We start from the raw sequence: 20,499 nt of genomic DNA on the forward strand, positions 1-20,499 counted from the left end.
GACTCCGTTATAGTTTCACATTCTATTCACAACAGTGATGTCATAGTCACACTTAACAAGTCTTTGTCTAGTTCCTTCCTAAAGCTGTAGGTTGGTCTCTGTAAAGCTCATGCACAGATTAAGGACGTAGCTCACCATGTGTGAGCCCCGGGTTCCATCCCACCACCAGGTACAGAAGGTCTTATATGCTCTCTGTTTAAGTAGATCTTAAATATGCTACGGACTAATTTTGACTATGGTGTTCTTCTATCTTACATTTTATATCCCAGTGTATTATTGCTGATTAAAAATCACTTCCTATCATAATTGTATACAGTATGTTAATATTACTAGTGGACTTACTAATTCTAACAGCTGCTGGGTGAGATTTTGTATAATTATCCAAACATCTTCAGTTAGTGTCACTTTTCCTTTCCCTTCCAATCTTTATACTTTTGCTTGTGGTTTGATTTTTGAAAGAAAGCCTCACTAGGTAGCCCAGGCTGTCCCTACTCTCAGTCATGTAAGTGCTAAAGTTATTGCTCTGTGCCACCACCCCAGGCACTACAGCCTATTTCTTCTCTTAGAGATATTACAAGACCTCCACAACCACATGACAGTAGCGGTGACAAACCATCTCAGTCTGAGCTCTTGCTCTTACTGAGAACAAAGGCCATTGCTGCAGGGTTAGGGTGTATGGCCCCCTCCCTATGCAATGAAGACCTTTTATTAGCCCAGACTTCATGAGAAATTTTAACATAAATGTGCATTAAAACCTATCAGATTTTAATCCATCACTTGTGTGACTATTCTCCTTGGATTTATATAATTTCTGCTTCCCTTTTGTCAATATTCTTGTGTGCTCAGAGAAAACATCTCTCACTTGTAATTTCATTGTGTACTTGTCTGGCATCCATACTTCTCCAACCATATAATAGTTGTTCATCTACTCTTAAAAGACCTATATTTAATAACTGCTTGTGCCTGCTTCCCTCTAGAGTTTATTAAACTCGGCACTAAGTGTTTTTCCTTCGAACTAGCTGATGGTGGTGTTGGCTTTGTTGTCAGTCTGTCTGGTTCAAGTTAGCTCTATAGAGTCTGCTAACCAGTCTACCCACTGGGTTCTTTTGTTCCAACTATTATTATCTCACAAACTAGTCAGTAATTCTTTAAATCACCTGTCCTGGCCTTGAATTGCACATTTTCTTGGCTGTACCTTTGAGATTGACACTACATGCATTTGCAATCCCCTTTTCATTTGCTCCGTTCATTCTGCTTCATCTAGCATATGTTGTTGTCATCCACCTTGGTTGTCTTTGGTTAATACCGACTGAGCTGTCAAAGGAAGGCACCCATTCCTCTCAGAGCCCCACATCGCCACCGTGCATCACACAGCTCTCTGTCTCTCCATTAGCCAATCCTACTTAGCTCCATTGGCCTTAGCTGGAGCTGCCTTAACAAGGCACCAGAGGAGAACAGTTAAATGACTCATTGACCCACAATTCTAGAAGCTAAAGTTCAGCTGTCAGCAGAAGGGACTCCTTCCATGTGCCAAAAACGATGTGTTTCCCACGCCTCTCTTCTGATACCTGGTTCTTTGCTACAGTCACTGTGTTCCTTCATGTATAGGCATGTCACCTCAACCTTGCCTCCATCTTCCCATCCCTCTCTTCTTGGCGTGTCTGTGTCTAATACCTACTCTCCTAAAGGCACCAACGTATTGAGTATTTGGTCTAAATATGCTCTATCCCCCACAGGCTCCTCGTAAGTGGGAACCCAGCACCCCAGCAGAAGGCACTATTTTTGGAGGTGCTGGAGAACTTTAGGAGGTGGGGGTCTAAAACTTTTGTACTCTCTCCCTCTTGCTCTCATTTCTGCCCACACCCCTGGCTTAGCACCAAGACCTGAGTAATCTGTGTCAGTCTTACTGCCATAAAGTTCTGCCCACCATGCTTCCAGAATCAAGGTAGCCAAGGACAATAGGCCTAAACCAGAGTAAAAACACAAGCAATAACAGCCAGGACAATATGTCTCAACAGAGCCCAGAAACCCTACCACGGCAGGATCTGAGTACTGCAACTTAGCTGAAACACAAGACAAAGACTTTTAAAAGCATTTATGGGTGTGATAGAGGTCCTTAGACAGGAAGTGGGTAAAGTACTTAAAGAAACCTGTGACAACATAAACAGTGGAAGGAAGTGACTAAACGCATTTAAGACCTGAAAGTATAAGCAGAATCAACAACACAAAAAAAAAAAAAAAATTGAGGGAAATCAGGAACTGCAAAATCTAGGGACTCAAACAGGAAAATCAGAGGCAAACTTTGCCAAGAGGATATAAGATAGAAGACAGAATCTCAGGCAGGCATGGAAGACACAAAGAAGAATTGGATCAAAGAAAATGTTAAATCTTAAAAAAAAAATCTGTAACAATAAAATATATGAAAAGATCAAACCTAAGGAAAGAGGAAGACTAGAGGAAAGAGAAGAAATCCAGGCCAAAGACACAGGAAATATTTCCATTTTTAATTAATTTTTATTTAAATTAAAAACAATCATAGTTTACATACCAATCCCAGTTGCCTCTCCCTCCCTTCCTCCCACTCCCCCCATCATCTTCTCATCCCATCCCCCCCATCCAATCCCCAGGGAGGGTGAGGCCTCCCATGGGGAATCATCAGAGTCTGTCACATCATTTGTGACAGGACCTAGCCTCCCCCACCCCCCCACCCCCCTGTATCTAGACTGACAGAGTATCCCTCCATAGGGAATGGGCTCAAAAAAGCCCATTTGTGTACTAGGGATAAATACTGGTCCCACTGCCATTGGCCCCGTAGCCTGCCCAAGCCTCAACTGATACCCACATTCAGGAGACCTGGTTCAGTCTTCTGCAGGTTCCCAAGCTGTCAGTCTGGAGTCCCTGATTTCCCACTTCCTCAGCTCAGCTGTTTCTGTGGGTTCTCCAGCACAGTCTTGAACCCTTTGCTCACCACTCCTCCCTCTCTAAACTGGAGTCCAGGAGTTCATCTTAGTGCTTAGCTGTGACTCTCTGCTTCTGTTTCCATCAGTTACTGGATGAAGGCTCTATGATGGCATTTAAGGTAGTCATCAGTTTCATTATAGGGGATGGGCATTTAAGTTAGCCTTTCTACTATTGCTTATATTCTTAGCTGGGGTCATCCTTGTGGATTCCTGGGAATTTCCCTAGTGCCAGGTTTCTCCTTAAGCCCATAATGGCTCCCTCTATTAAGGTATCTCTTTCCTTGCTCTCATCTGTTATTCCCCGTTATTCCCCCAACTTGACCTTCCTAATCCTTCTCCCCTCCTCCCTCCCTTGCTCCTCCCCCTATGCTCCCAATTTACTCAGGAGATATTGTCCCTTTCTCAGGGGTCCATGTATGTCTGTCTCTCTTAGGGTCCTCCTTGTTTCCTAGCTTCTCTAGGGTTGTGGATGATCCTTTGTTCAATGCCTAATATCCACTTATGAGTGAGTGCATTCATATTTGTCTCTCTGTGTCTGGGTTACTGAGCTCACTCAGGATGGTTTCTTCTAATTCCATTCATTTGATTGCGAATTTCAAGATTTTTTTTTTAACAGCTGAGTAGTACCCATTCTTCGGTTAAGGAGCATCTAGGTTGCTTCCAGGTTCTGGCAATTGCAAATAATGCTGCTATGAACATAGTTGAACAAATATCCTTGTGGTATGAGTATGCAACCTTTGGGTATGTGCCTAAGAGTAGAATTGCTGGCTCTTGGGGTAAATTAATTTCCATTTTTCTGAGAAAGCACCACACTGATTTCCAAAGTAGCTATACAAGTTTGCATTCTTACCAGTAATGGAAGAGTGTTCCCCTTTTTCCACATCTTCTCCAGCATAAGCTGTCATTGATGTTTTTGATATTAACCATTCTGACAGGTGTAAGATGGTATCTCAGAGTGGTATTGATTTGCATTTCCCTGGTGGTTAAGGATGTTGAAAAATTCTGTAAGTGCCTTCTTGGCCATTTGAGATTGCTCTGTTGAGAACTCTCTATTCAATTCTGTACCCCACTTTAAATTGGATTATTTAGTGACTAGTTTCTTCAGTTCTCTGTATATTTTGAAGATCAGTCCTCTATCATATGTGGGGTTGGTGAAGATCTTTTCCCATTTTGTAGGCTGTCATTTTTTCTTGACTGTGTCCTTTGCTTTACAGAAGCTTCTCAGTTTCAGGAGTCTCAGTTTCTGTGCTACTGGTGTTATGTTCAGGAAGCAGTCTCCTGAGGCACAGGAAATATTTTCAACAAAATCATAAAAGAAAATTTCCCTAACCTAAGGAAGGAAATGCTTATCAAGGTACAAGAAGCATATAAAACACAAAAATAAACTGTAACAGAAAAGAAATTCCCCTTGGCGCATAATAATCAAACATTAAATGAACAAAAGTAAGAATGAAAAAAGCTTAAAGGAAAAGAGAGCAAGCAACATCTAAAGGCAGACCTATTATTAGAATTACATCTGACTTCTCAATGGATACTCTAAAAGCCAGAAGAGCCTGGACAGATGTTCTGTAGACTCTAAGAGACCACAGATACCAGCCAAGACTACTATACTTGGAGAAACTTTCAAGCACCACAGATGGAGAAAATAAAACACTGCATGATAAAACCAAATTTAAGCAGTATCTATCTAACACCTACAGAAGGTGCTAGAAGGAAAACTCAAACTCCAACCTAAAGAGGTTAGCAAAGCCCCCACAAAGAAACGTGAGGAGTAAATAATTTCACAATAGCAAATCAAAGAGGAAAACACAGAGAGACATATACACACAGCACCCCAACAAAATAATAGGAATCAACAAGCACTGCTCTTAATGTCTCAATTCCCAATTGATAAAGACTAACGGAAAGGATGAGAAAACAGGATCCTCCTTCTGCTCATCCAAGAAGCATACCTTAACTTCAAAGACATCAGCTCAGGGTAAAAGGGTGCAAAACGAAATTCAAGCAAATGGATCTAAGAAGCAAGCTAATGTAGCCATTTTAAAATCTGACAAAATATACTTCAAACCAAAACTAATCAGGATAGGAAAGTACACTACATACTCAACAAAAGCAAAGTTTATCAAGAGGACATTTTAATACTTAAGATATATTCATCAAACACAAGGGTACCCAAGTTCATAAAAGAAATACGACCACTGCTTAAATAACATACTGACTTTGACACACTGTTATGCTCACTCTTACCAATAGATCATCAAGACAAAAACTAACAGAGAAATTTTGTTAAGAGCACTTACCTGCCAGCCTGGTTCCACAGCCTCGTTAGCCCCAAAATAACACAGAGAGACACTGAATTAATTATGAAACTGTTGGCGGGTTACTAACGTTTCTTATTGGCTAGCTCTGTCTTAAATGTTAACTCATTTCTATCAATCTAAGTGTTTCTACATGGTCTTCCCAGAGAGAGAGGGTCTGGACCTCTTCTCTTATGTCCTTCATCTTGACTCTTCTCTACTACATCTCCCAGAATCCTCCTTGTCCCGCCTATCTTGCTTTTCTATTAGCCAACAGAGCTTTATTCATTAACCAATAAGAGAAACATATTTACAAAATGACATCTACCATCATCTCCTCTTTTCTGTCTAAAATAAAAAGAAGGCTTTTAACTTTATTTAAATATATAACAAAAGTTATCAAATAACTATAGTTAACAATATTTAGTCCATTAACATTTAGCAAGATTTAAAGAAAATATTCCATCTATCCTATCTTTGTGAGCCTAAACTCTTATATGTAACTTATCTTTAATCCTAACTAAGGAAAACTATAACAATAACTATCTGTTTTCAACTCCATCAAAGACCACAGAAAGATGTATATAAACTCTTGAAATGACAGATACATCTCACTACCTGGACAGTCATCCATAGTTCTTCTGTAAATTGGCACATCCACCTTCGACCCTTATGCCATATTGTGTCTGGAAGACTCCTCAGCAAAGCAGGAAACTTTAAACTGTCTGCCTGTGTTGGCAGTTTGTCGGTCACTTTTCTCTGTGTCCTGCAGAATGTCTGGCAGACTCTTAGATAAAGCAGAAACCCTGTAGCACTGTCCATCTTGTTTCAGCAGTCACTTTCTTGTGGGTCCTGCATGTCTACTTTATAAAGCATATAGTTAAACAGTCTAGACAAAAAGCAGTATCATGCCCAAATGGCTAATCTTGACATATTGGAAGCAAACTCCATAACAAGTTTCTTTGATGTCCATCTTTCTTTCTGACACAGGGGGTGTTGCCAGGAGCAATTGTGCCTCACTGTTAAGAAAAACCCTAAATCATTTTAAATGCCATATTCTGTAGGTCTTTGAAAGGTTTGAAGAATGCCTATTCATCTCAAATCTACAATCTGTACTTAATTATATATTACATTTTTAAATGAGCTATATAAACACAATACTTAAACAAGAGAAGACATATACTTATCACAAAATTGACCTTAAATTTGTATCAATAAATGAAAATCCATTCAAAAACAAAGTATTTATATCTATACCATATTTCCCTTTTACCTTTTAAAAGAGGTTGGTTGTGATCATTAAACAATTATAACCAGCCCCATTTAAATGAAAACGAACATTTATAGACAATATTTGGGAATTTGGGCGTCATTTTTTCTGAAATATTTCCTGCTGGTTGGGGAACCTGTAAAACCTTGGGAATCTTAAGAAGCATCAGAAATCCTGGCTATAGCCTGCAAGGCTGCCTTGTCCCAGCTGTTTTGAATGTTGGATCACCTGGGACACTGCTTCAGGGGGCCTGGCTTAATCAAACCATTTTAGACTGGAAGGAATCCACAACTTATTTTTGTGGAAACAAAAATAGAAATTCTTTTCCCCAGTAACCTACCCTTAGACTTAAATTTTGAAGTCAAGGCATTTTTTAAATATATAAGTTGAATTTAACAGCATGAACATCAAGTATATTTTAGCAGTTATTGTTCCTTCCTTAGCAATTAAGCAATTCAAAGACAACATTACAGCATACAGTATCCAGGTTCCCTGTGTATTTTCCATCTTTACATGGCTTTTTAATTAATCAATTTATTTTACTTTTATTTTTTCCTTTTTATCCTGTTTCTCTTTCTCTCCCAAGCCTCTGTAATATTTTAAAACACACTGTAAGCCTTTAGAGGTTTTTCTGTCTTTATTGTAAATCTTTATCTTTTTCTGGCCACCAGTCTTTTATCTGATAAACAACAACATTGCTTTCCAATATGGCAGGGGTACATGTAGAGAGCCACCGGTGCCATTCCCGAAGATGGTGCCGGTTTCCTGTCCATAAGCCAGCAAGGCGAGGATGCGCGATCCACGTCATGGGGTGACCGTTACGACCGTTGCGGGCTGCATCTGTCAGTAATGGACACGACTCCTCTGAGCATATATAAGCAGAGCCCTTTTTCCTCCTCGGGGTCTTCCCTCAACTTGCTGTAATGAGCCATGCAATAAACATAGCTGCAGAAGAATCCTGTTGTTGAGCGTCGTTCTTGCAGGCAAGGCAATAGCGCTCGACAGGTACATTTACTGCCAGCAGTGAGAGCTGTGCTCACCACCTTGGTCTATGCTGCCATCAAGCAGCATGCTGGCAGCTTGGAGTTGTGGCCACTGCCACTACCAGCTGCTCATACACAACATTATTGTTTGGTAGCGGGGCCTCTTAAAAGAGCCCAGCAGTTTTTTGCTTCTTGTGTCGAGTCAGGAAGACTCCCTTAAAGGAGCTGCTCAAGCCTCTGCTTGTCTCTGACAAAACAGAGCCCACCCAAGAAAAATGCTGCTCAAGCCTCGCTTGTCTCTGTTCTTTTGTTCTTAAAAATCCCTTTTTAAGTTTTTGTCAAGTTTTAAGTGGAAATTCTTAGTACCCACACTGCAGGTTCCATTTTGTTATGAGCAGTTTTCCACCAGTCTGGTCCCAGAGCTGCATCAGTACCAAATAACACACATAGACGCTGAATTAATCATGAAACTGTTGGCCAGTTACTTGTGTATCTTATTGGCTAGCACTGTCTTAAATATTAACATATTTCTATCAATCTAAGTGTTTCCACATGGTCTTGTCTTACCACAGAGAGGATCTGGACCTCTTCTCTCATGTCCTACATCTTCACTCCTCTCTACTACAGAGAAATGCTGCAACCAACTGACATCATAAACCAAAGGGAAAAGGGTCTTGACCTCCCATGTATTCTGTCCTCCCTCTCTTTGAATGGATTCCTGAAGTTCAGCCTGGTGCATCTGGCTCCATCAATTGCTGGATAGGGGCTCTATGATTATAGTTGGTGTATGCACCAGTCTGATTACATTGATGAAAGTGAATTGAAAAGCCTATGGACACCTAATTTTTGAGAAAGAAATATACTACATCCTGGGAGAAAGACAGCATCTTCTTCAAATGGCATTAGTCAGACTAGGTAGCTATATATAGAAGAATTCAAATAGATCTATACTTAACACCTTGAACAAAATTCAACTCTAAATGGATTAAAGACCTCACATAGAACCAGATACACTGAACTGAACAGAAGAGAAAGTAGAAAATGGCCTTAAACTAATTGGCACAGGAGAAGAGTTTCTAAACAGAACACTGAGCACAGATACTAAAACATTTAATAAATAGGATCTTGTGAAACTGAAAAGCTTCTGCAAAGCAAAAGATTCTGTCATTTGGACAAAGTGGCAGCCTACAGAATGGGAAAAGATTTTTACCAACTAATCATCAGATAGAGGGCTAATATCCAAAGTATACAAAGAATCAAAAATCTAGATATCAAGAAAGCAAATAACTCAATTTAAACCTAAGAAAATCTAAGCAATCTAAACAGAACTTTCAAAAGAGGAAATTCAAGTGGCTGGAGATCATTTAAAGACATTTAGAATTCTTAGTCATTAGGGAAAGACAAATAAAAACTACTTTGAGATTCCATCTTAAACTCATCATAATGAATACCTTGATAAGAGAGAACCACTATGAAGTTAGAGAGAAACCTGGTGTAGGGAAATTCCCAAGAATCAACAAGGATGATCCCAGCTAAGACTCTAAGCAATAGTGGATAGGAAGCCTGAGCTGGCCTACCCCTGTAATCAGACTGGTGCATACACCAACTATCATCATAGAGCCCCTATCCAGCAATTGATGGAGCCAGATGCAGAGACCACAAACAAGCATCAGGATGAACTCCAGGAATCCAGTCAAAGAGAGGGAGGAGGGAATACATGGGAGGTCAAGATCATGATGGAGAAATCTACAGAGACAGCTGAACCAAGCTCGTGGGAACACATAAACTCTAGACAGACAGCTATGGAGCCTCCATTGATCCAAACTAGGATTTCCATATGTTGGAGATAGTTGTGAAGCTTGGACTATCTAAGGGGTCCCTGGGCCCCTGACAGTAGGGCCAGGATCTATCCCTGGTGCATAAGCTATCTTGTTGGAGCCCATTCTCTATGAGTGGGTACCATGCTCTGCCTTAATGTGTGGGGGTGTGGTTCTGACCCAAATTAATGTGACATTCTTTGTGGACTCTGCATGTTGGGAGGAGTGGATGGAGGATGGGCTGGGAGGGGAAGGCTAGGAGGTTTGGAGTAGGGATGGGAGGGAGAACTTTGGTTGGAATGTAAAATAAAATTTAAAATGTGAATTCGTGAAATTTGCAGGTAAATGGATGGAACTAGAAGAAACTCATCCTAAGTGAGATAACCCAGATGTGGAAAGACAAACATGTATTTGTCATTGTTTATATGTGGATATTAGCTGCTTAGTAAATGATAACCAAACTACTGTCTGTAGAAACACAGAGGATATGCATAGAGTAAGGGACCGGGGGAGGGAGCAGATACATCTCCCTAGGAAAAGAACATGGAGTAGTTCGTTATGCATGGATGGGAACTGGTCAAGTGGAAAGAGTGAAGGGGTATGGGGGGGAGACAGCTAAAATTAAAGACCATTAGAGGGGTGGTATGGAAACCTGATACAGTAGAAGCTTCCTATAATATATGCATACATTAAGGAGATCTAAATGAAATCACCAAGTAATGGGGAAAACATCCACTCCTGGACACTGCTTGACACCAAATGAAGCTTCCAGTAGTGGGGTTGGGTTACTTCTAATGGAGTTATTGGCCAAACAACCTAGGCTGTTGCGTAGACTATGAGCTGTTCTCCATACACTGACAGCAAGGCTTCATTGCTTAAGACACCACCTACATAACTCATTGAACGTGGAGAAGTTGAGCTTTCACCCTACATGCTAGTGTCTTTGGTACATTAAGATAATCTGCATGATACCAAGACAAAAACATCAACACCAACCCAGACCAAACCCTTTGCTCTGCAATGACGTCCTGCTTGCAAGATAATGCTAGAGAATGTTGGCACAAAGCTTGTAATCGATATCTGATTTGACTTGAGGGCCACACCATGAGATGGAGACCATAAGCAACACTGCTAGAATGACCAAGAGCCTGAGACTAGATAGCCCAGGGATCTAGGGCAAAACCAAATACTACTGTTCTAAAAGTTTTTGTAGCAATAAAATAAGTTAATGTGGCTGTTCTGGTGGAAGCTCACCTCAGCCCCTGGCACCCATATACCCAAAGAGTCTGGGGTGATTAGGTGGAAACCCCAGACACTGTCCCCCTTATCGGCAGCTCCTCCCTTGGAAATGCCTGTGACTATTAAAAACCAGGCCCATAGATCTGCCACATGTGCCCTCGCAATTCCTCTCCTCCTGAGCATCACCCAGCAATGCTTTGCTTTGTTCATTAAACCTGGATTCGTTTATTCAGTTTGATTGGCTTATTACATCAGTGGTGGCAGACATCCAATAACCAGTTGTTCAAAACTTACCAGAAGCAATAAAATGACTCCCAATGACATTCTGCTGTACTCATAGATAAGTGCCTTGCTCAGCCATCAACAGAGAAGCTTCCTCCTGCAGGAGATAGGTAGCCAGGCAATATGCAGAGAGTGAGAGACCTTGGAAAACTCAACTTTCTAAACAGAATGTCTCCAGCAAATACTTCCCTCACGATTAAGGGAAACCCTATGGATACGGATAAGGAAGAGCATAAGAGCCAGAGGGGGTGCAGGACATCAAGGAAACAAGTCCCTCTAAATCAATAAGACCAATGCACACAGGCACTCACAGAGACGAAGGTAGCATGCACTGGGCCTGCATGGGTCTGCACCAGATAGGGTGCTAAAGCAGAAAGGAGAAGTGGGCACATGCCACCATCCCTAGCCCAGAAAAAATCCTCATCCTCATATGATAACCACTTAAAAATGAAAATTTAGTTTCCTCAAGGGAGGAACTTTTAAGGGTAAGCGAATATCCCATAGTAGTGAGCCAATGGAAAACAAACTCAACAGCGTCTTTGGAAGTTCCTTGTCTCACACTGTCTATCCTGGCTTTTCCTTTTTCAAAACATTTTATCTTATTTTGTTATATTATATCTTTTCTTCTCTTTTAACCCTACTGGTCCTTTGCTTATATATCATGGTTTCCAGTTCGGTGTTCTTAAGGGATTCCTGGGCTTGCAAATGTGTGGGTCTGTTTCTTGGGCCTTCTCTTGGGCTGTTTTCCTTCTGTTTGTTTGTTTTGTCCTAGTCCATTAGTTTTTGTTTTATCTTGTTATATTCTATGTTATTGCTATCCTATAGAAGCCTGTTTGTTTTCTAATGGATTCCGATAGAAGACGTGAGGAGGAACTGGGAGGAGAAGGGGGAGGGGAATCTGTATTCAAGATACATCACATGAGAGAAAAAAAATCCATTTTCTTTTTGTTGTTGCTGTTTTGTTTGTTTGCTTATTTGTTTGTTTTGAGACAGGGTTTCCCTGTGTAGCCCTGGCTGTCTGGAAATTCACTTTATTACCAGGCTGGCTGGCTTCGAACTCCACCTCTGGGCACTGGGATTAAAAGCATGCACAGTGTCACCACACCCAGCTTTTTAAAAGTCCATTTTCAATAAAAAAAAAAAAAGGGGGGGAATAAAAGACAAGAATTTTGAGACATAATTGAATCCATCACAGCCTTGGGAATACCTCTCCGTGGTGCCTGCCTGAGCGCTACAGTTTTAAAACCTAAGCATCTTGCTCTTGCCCTACAGGGAGAGATGGGGGGATGGCCCACCCTAACCTCCTGTTGGCTTCCCACCTTGGCTCATACACATGAACAGTGTGCCTCGGGAGGTCAACAGCCTGAGATTCTGCTATAAACACAGGAAAGAAGAAGAGGAGAAGGAGGAAGAGTCCGCTGTACCAGGCACCCTATTACTTCTCCACATTGCTACCTCACCTGTCTTCTCCCTGGTCGGTTTTGTTGTTGTTGCTGTTTACATTAATTCTCTGACCTGTCACGTTCCCTCTTGCTTCTGTGGCATTTCTGAATATATCTGGTTGGGATCGTGCTTTGCTTGAGAGTTGTTCTCTCAACACTTCGGTCTTCAACCAACCAGGAGTTCATCGGCAATTTCTCCTTTGGGAAGAAAGGGAAGGGGGTTCGCCACGATGAAGGCAGCACATGGGCAATTAAAGCTAAAAGCAAAGTTCTACCGTATATTTTAAAGTTAAAGATTTTTGCCCAAGAAAACTAAGCATCTATAGAAAAAGTTAGGACGTTGATAAATGATGGTTCCTAGACATGGATTATTTTTCAAAACAAAAGGATGTTGGTTAAAGGGCTGTAAATACATTCATTTTTCATTTTAGCGTTTTCAGTGAATCCTCTGTGATGGCTTTTCCTAAAGTTCTCCTGCTTTTTTAATACGTGCATGGCATGGCAAGCACCCATAGGTGACAGTCAAGGGTTCCAGGCACCTATGCTGTATTTACCATCCATCAGATGACCTTGAATGAGCCACCACTGAGCTTTAGTTTTATTCTGTTGAAGGTGGCACAACCCTCACATCCTGTCTGAATCTAATACTCTATTGAAATAGAATATGCATGTCAAAGGCTAAAGATGAGTGTATCTTGCATCTGTGTTTGTTTGAGAACGTAACGAGCTTAATGTCCCTGAACTTTCATTGTATGTATTTCTGTGCTTATTTAGCTTGTAGATAGAACAGATGATATATCTGGACTGAATCTGAAGTCGAGATAGTGATGACATGAGATTACAAACACAAAATTTGACCCTGGTGTCTAAAATTTTAATTGGATAAAAAAAAAATTAATACATTCTGAGATGGGGAAGTCACCTTGGTCATGTCCATGCACTGTAAAAGCGATGATAGGATTTCATGTTGGAGAACTACAGAAACATTAATGTTTGTGTTTCCTATTAAAACAATGCCTTGATGGACCGTGGTGACTGATGTACCTTCATTTGATTATACATATGCAAAGTGACCAGCTGCCTCACACCTGGTGTCATGAATGCCCTGCCATGATACCTTTGCTCCTAAAAAAGCGCCTGTGTGAACCCACAACTCATACCATCAGCTGCCACACACATTTGCCTAAGACTTGTCACCATGATACGTTTAGCCCCCTGCGTTTGTCCATGAGGAAACTACCAGTCCCAAGTGTAATATATGCATCCACAATTGAGCACCTCACAATACCAGCCTCCATCAAAGTGTGCCCCTGCAGGAATGTGTGGTTACATGGTAAGCTATAGCCTCCATGCCTGGTAGGAGTGGACATTCGTGGTGGGGCCCAGAATCACCTCTGCCCCAAAAGCCCCAACAGAAATTCAACCTGTTCCATGTCCTCTGATATCAAGGGCTGTGGCAGTTTGTGTATTCACATACATTACTTCTATGTATCAATTAGACAGAGACACAGAAGCCTCATGAACTGAGACCTGTTGACATGTCATGTTTCTATACACATTGCTCTCTTTTTTCTCTCTACCACACAGGGAAATGCTTCTGTGGTTGACATAGGTCAGACAGCCTAGTTAGTCGTCATCTTTGCAGCTCTGGCTGAGACTGGAAAACAAAGCAAATATTCTAGTCCAAGATCATCATCTCAACTTCAGACTCAGACCAGACACATCATCCCTCCTATGTACAAGCTAAATAAACACAAAAGTAAATACCACGAAAGTATCAATAAGGAAAGCAAGAGGATACAAATCAAGGAAAAGGTGACATGACAGAAAGATGAAAAAAAATGGTGATCCAACACTGCATCCCTGCATCCACAAGGACCTCCATCCCTGTATCCATAGTACCTTCATCCCTGCATCTACAGTAACTTCATCCCTACATCCACAAGGACCTTCATCCCTGCATCCACAGTACCTTCATCCCTACATCCACAAGGACCTTCATCCCTGTATCCACAATACCTTTTTCCCTGCATCCACAAGGACCTTCATCCCTGCATCCACAGTACCTTCATCCCTGCATCCACAGTACCTTCATCCCTGCATCCACAGTACCTTCATCCCTGCATCCACAGTACCTTCATCCCTGCATCCACAAGGGCCTTCATCCCTGCATCCACAGTACCTTCATCCCTGCATCTACAAGGATCTAATTTTGTGCCACTCTTCCCTGAGCCACTCCTGAGGTACAGAGAGACAGAGATGTAGACAGAGAGAAAGAGAGAACCAGAGACAGACTTTTTTCATAATAGTTTTTGAGATGATAAATCATATATACCTGTACCTCCTTCAAATGTCCTTCCATACGATCAGCATCTGATATTAGAATGCTTTCCATTTATGGATTTGGACAAGTGAGTAATGACATGTGCCCACCATTTTGACAGTACACAGAATTGTCTCATTGCCCTAAAAATCTCCTGTGTGTTTCCCACTAAGGCTTAGCCTACCGCCAGCAGTCTTAAGTTTTTTGTTTTGATTTTGTTTTTAAGGCAGGTTCTCCATGTGTAACCCTAGCTGACAGGGACTTTGCTATGAAGCTTGGATTGGCCTTGAACTCACAGAGATCTGCCTGCCTCTGTTTCCGAGTAATGAGATTAAAGGTACAGGCCACCAGAGGTGGTTGGTTATTGGGGAGGGGGCAGTTTTTGTTTTGTTTTTGTTTTGCTTTTTAATCTCAATAAGCCTGGAAATAGTTTTAGATTTTCAAAAATTTTGCATAGATGTACTTAAGATCCATCTATTCAGCTGGGCATTGGTGGTGCACGCCTTTAATCCCAGCTCTCAGGAGGCAGAGGCAGGCAGATCTCTGTGAGTTCAAGGCCAGCCTGGCTCCAGGACAGGCTCCAAAACAATACAGAGAAACCCTGTCTCAAAAAACAAACAAACAAAAAAGACCCATCTATTCAGTTCCCCTGATGAGAACAGTTCCCATTTCTGCTCTCTTGGGAGGATTGAAAGGTGTCTCCCCAAAGTACCATCACAAAATGAATGCCACCAGGAAGAGACAGAAGAAGGATGGCTCTCAGCCCTCCATCAGTGAGTCTTAAAGCAGAGTGCAGGTTGTCGGGAGAAAAAGCCCTACCCCATCACAGAGAACCCAAGTTACCCACAGAAACCTTCTACTCTCTGGAGAGTAAAGTTGTTTGCTAAGTCACCTGTATCAGCTAGTTGTTAAAGGAACCCTCAAATTTCAACCACTTTCTAAATCTGCAGTGTTCCTTGCTGAAATTTACCCCTCCCCATCCCATCCCCTTGAGAGGTACTTATGCTGAATGTCTCCTGGGTTACAGTATTTTAATCTGTCTGATTTCTCTTGTTGATCTATCCTTTGAAATGATCCCAATGGTTGGTTGTCCTGTCTTCCCAGTCTCCTTGAGTGAGAAGCCAGTTTCTCAGTCAGCCCTTCCTGGCGGTGAATCCAGTGGTGGAGGCCCAGGTACCCTACAGAATGTCCTAGTGTGAGTTCATCTGAGGCTTTCCTCGTGGTTTAAAGAACACTACACACATAAATTACCTTTCTCACCACATTAAATAACGAATATGTGACATTTACCCAGCATCCCTGGTGGAATTAACTTTTATCACCTGTTTGAGGCAGAATCTGCCAGGGTCTCTGCTATAAAGGTGCCGTTTTTCTTGCACCATTAATCTCTAGAAGATGTCACTAAATGTAGCTTCTCTCAAGTGGAGTAGGAATTAATCTCCAACTCTTAAGAAATCAGGATGTATGTATGTATGCATATGTATGTATGTATGTATACATAGAGAGAGTTCATGTGTATGTGTGTGCTGGAATTATTCTTCATCCATTGTCCTTTTTATAGAGATTCTCTGTTCCATTTTACTTTGTTTCCTTGCTTTTGTTTTCACCGTATACCGGTGGTGTGGGGCTCCCACTATCTTGAAGCAATCTGTTGTTCTTACAAATTATTTGATATTCTACTATTTTGTACCAATTTTGGGGAGGAGAATTTACATCACAGACATCGGCAAACACTAGACACCATGGCTCCCATGCACACGGACACACATTGGAGACCTCCTTGTAAAACGAACACCCACATACTCTGTGTCATGTGCATGTTAGATAAGCACACTAAGTGTCACAAAAGGCAAAAGAAGGTAGTGGTTAGACGGTCAGCACAGCTTCTGTTTCTTTTCTCATTGGAATGGAAAATAAGGTCAGGTTCCTTGCACTGCCGTCATCCACCTGCCTCAGACATATACCGTTGGATATGAGGCAGCTCAGCTGTGAGCCCAGGCAACCCTTGTGTTGCCATGACAATAACGAACTCAGTAAGTAAAGCAAACACTACCAAGTAGTGGACTGGGGTCTTTGGGAGAAGGTGGGAGTGTCTTTCCCTGTTTTAGCAGTCCTGGAGCCTTGGACACCAAAGGCTTAGGGGCTAGAATGACAGGGGAGTATAGCGCTAATCCCTGGGAACTAGAGGTTTTAGACGCTGTAGACTTGCAACTTTAGATGTACAGACTGGCCGTTTATTGTCTGGGCTTTGGTTGTGAGAGTACTGGGCAGCTATTGTAATCCTCAGCTCTTACAAGAGGCTAATGAATGCTACAATCACAGGCAGCTAATGTTACAGCTTCCAAGCCCTGCGTATTGGAACCCTAATCCTTTAACAGTGAGTAGTGTTGCAGCTCCAGAGACTTGGGTGTTGGGACTCTGAGTCTTCCAGATCTCTGCAACTGGGCCCTGTGATCACAGCCTTTGGGTCACATCCTTGTCAGTTGACACTGGTGAGTCTAGACAGCCCGGGTGCCTTTTACCTCCATCAGTGAGTCAAATGTTCCACCTCTAGTGCCCTAACTCTTTGGTCCCTCGGCTGAGAAGTTTTCAGTATCTGCACTTAAGTCATCCTTGGTCCATGCTGTCAAGTTCAGAGCAATGATTTCTACTTACTTATTGCAATGACTGCTTCTCATCCCCGTGTCCCAACTCTTCCTCTCCTAAGGTGGTACAATAAGCCATATACTGAGAATTTATGGACCACTGGAGAGGATCCCCTAAATATGAATCTGGGATCTCATATACATGTTATCCCTTCCACTCCCCTTCTTCAAGGAGGGGACTCTAACCTTCTGAGGGTACCTGAATTCTCCTTGGGATGAAACAGCAAGAGTCCTTTGAAGTGTAAATAAACGTCTCGTTTATGAAGACAAACTGGAGCCTACAACAAGGGCTCTGTGCCTGCTTTTGTAAAGTACTTGCAGAGATGCAGATGTGGTGAGGTCTCCCGACTTTAAACCACCCTTTAGCCTCCACACTTGTCCAGTAGTGTGAGTCTCCAAAAGCCTTAACCATGCAGAAACATGAGAGTATTTTCTTTCTTATCTCACATCCCCTCTAGGTGAAGGCAACGTGGGTCAAATTAATAACTTAGTTTAATTCAACAAGAATTAAATTTGGCCATCTTCTGTCTCTGCAGGTTTTGTGTCATCTGATACACCAAATTTGTGCTTCTATCAGAAGAGCCTTGTCAATTATACTAGAACCTTAAAACAGAGCCACTGGGCTTTTAAGAGTGGTGGTTGATGTCATTAACAGAAACCAGTAACAGATGCAGCTTCTTGGGGAGGAAGAGGATGTTCTTGACCAGTTCATTATTAAGCGGATTTGTTTCTGGCTGCTTTGGGGCAGGTGTGGCCCCAAGGGTGTATTGTATAAGTGTTGTCACATTGTGGCTTTGCAAACACAGTGTATGTCTGCATTCCTGACACCAGGACCCACTGCAGATCTCCTGGATTGGCATCTCTAAGGTCCTTTTGCCCAAGATTCCATACTTTTACATCCTTAGCTGGTGAGCTAAAAGGCACCCAACCAAGTTTGACTTTTATTGCGCCAACTTCCCTCACAATTCAAAAGATCCAGTTCTAGGAAGGGTTTTGCCGCCACCTACAGGCGGTTGTTGGTTTTGTGCCATCCACAGCGAAGCAGACAGTGCAATAACATAAACATAAAACATAAAAGCATTTGCTTCTCAGTAAGCACTGCCTTCTCTTTAGGACGTCTTTTAGTGTCATCTTGGGCAGGTCCCATAACTTTCCAAACATGTTACAAAAAGCCCTGATCCACTCGAAACTTGAGATTGCAGCACTAAATCCCATTTACTAGCCACACCTCATTGATACTGCCCAACTCAGAAACTATTAGATGCTAAAGGATTGGGTTGGAAGTTCATGACGTGAGCTCCTCCTCAATCGTCTACTCTGACCTTTTAAATTTTTCAGGAGTGGTGTAGTCTGCCCGGAGTCATCGGCTTAGCTTTCTGTGTTTTCCCCCTCTCCTCGGGCTGGTGACTTCCTGGAGAAGGTGGTACATGAAGGATGCTTTGCTATACACCCGGTGGCTTGATGGGGACATCTTGCTTATCGAGAAGCTGATTTTCCTAGGGAGTCCAGCCTGACTGTTTCCACCTGGGAGGCGTGATCAGCAAGTACCCATAGTTCCTTTGGACTTTGACCATCCCACTTTCTGAGAGCCTTAGTGAAACCACCCCACTCCCACTTCCTTCTCCGCCTTCTGGTTCCTTTAAGTGTAAACTCATGGGTGGTGGATCTCTCTTCTGCATCTTCTGGGCCATTCCCTTAGAAAGGTGGATTCCCCCATCTTCTTCCAGATGTAGGGAACTACACACCAGAACTTTCCTGCTAGCACATCCAGCTGACCTGTCGCCTCCTGCAATGTAGAGGCAAAGACACTGGAAGCTGGTGCAATCAACCTCCGGTTTGTACCTCTAGAGACATGTCACATTCTTCCAAGGACTTCCAACCACTGTCTACTGTGCCTTGGTGCAGTATCAGACAGCTACATGTTCTGAAACACACCAACAAGCTGGCCAGGTGACAGCGTGTCCTTCCTACAGCCAGCTCCAGCTCTGGATGTATTTTCATGTATCTGCTTTCACACCCATTGCCATTGTGGAACAGCAAATATGTTTCTAACTTCCCTTGCTGTTTGATACAGCTATGCAACAATGTTTCAGCATGTGAGCTGGAGTCTTCTAGTCTTGGAAGGCAGCTCTTGTCAATGTTTTTCTTTCTCCAGTAACAATTATTTTTTTTAAGACCAATACTTTTCAGCCATGCCTTTTTCTTAATTGGTACATGGTGGCAGAGGAGCCGTCCTTCAACCATGAAGAAAAAGCCAAAGAAACGTTGTAAATGTCAGCACTGATGCTGCAGGCAGAACACCTCAGTTAATAGCAGATTGTGTGAGAAAAGTCTGACCTCTACCAGTGTATCTGCTTTTGCCAGTTTTTCAAGGTTCTATAGTTACGAGCTCTGTTAACTGAAATAATCAATTCCCTATTTGCAAAATTAGAGTACCAAATTCATAGGCATATTCAAAGAAAGGATCTAATACAATACAGTATGTCTTGCTTTGGTTTTCCTGCTGTGAAGAAATACCATGACCACAGCAACTCTTATAAAGGAAAATATTTCATTGGGGCTGGCTCACAGTTCGGGGGTTTAGTCCATTATCATGGCAGAAAGCATGTTGGCGTGCAGGCAGACATGGTGCTGGAGAGGTGGCTGAGAGCTGTACATCTGGATTCACAGGCAGCAGGAAGAGAGAGTGAGCTACTGGGCCTGGCTTTAACTTCTGAAACCTCAAAACCCACTCTAGTGACACTTCCTCCAACAAAGCCACACCTGCTCAACAAGGACACCCCTCCCAAGAGTGTCACTTCCTATGGACCTATAGGGATTGCTTTTACTCAAATTACCACCCAATATATAAATCACTTTGAAGCTAAAAAGTATGTAATAGATTTTAGACCCACGAAAGAAATGAATTGCCTTTATCTTCAATTCTGTGCACACCTTAAATTTAGAGAACTGTGTATTCGCCAGCAATCACCTCGGCCATCCTCGTTGTCTACTTATTGTGCTAGTTCTCATTAACAGCTCCAACATCAATGACAGAGCCATAGACAAGATCCTAGACTTGAGTCAATATGCCCATCTGTATGATGGTTTGAATGAGAATGGCTCCCATAGGCTCTTATTTGAATGCTAGGTCCCTAGTTGGTGGAGTGTTTAGGTCAGATTATTGGGGATGAACTTGGAGGAGGTGTGTCGCTCACTGTGGGGTGGGCTTGGGAGCCGGGGTTCGCTCTCTGCCTCCATC

This window comes from Phodopus roborovskii, unplaced genomic scaffold, assembly GCF_943737965.1.
Source record: "Phodopus roborovskii unplaced genomic scaffold, PHOROB, whole genome shotgun sequence".
Taxonomy (NCBI): Eukaryota; Metazoa; Chordata; class Mammalia; order Rodentia; family Cricetidae; genus Phodopus; species Phodopus roborovskii.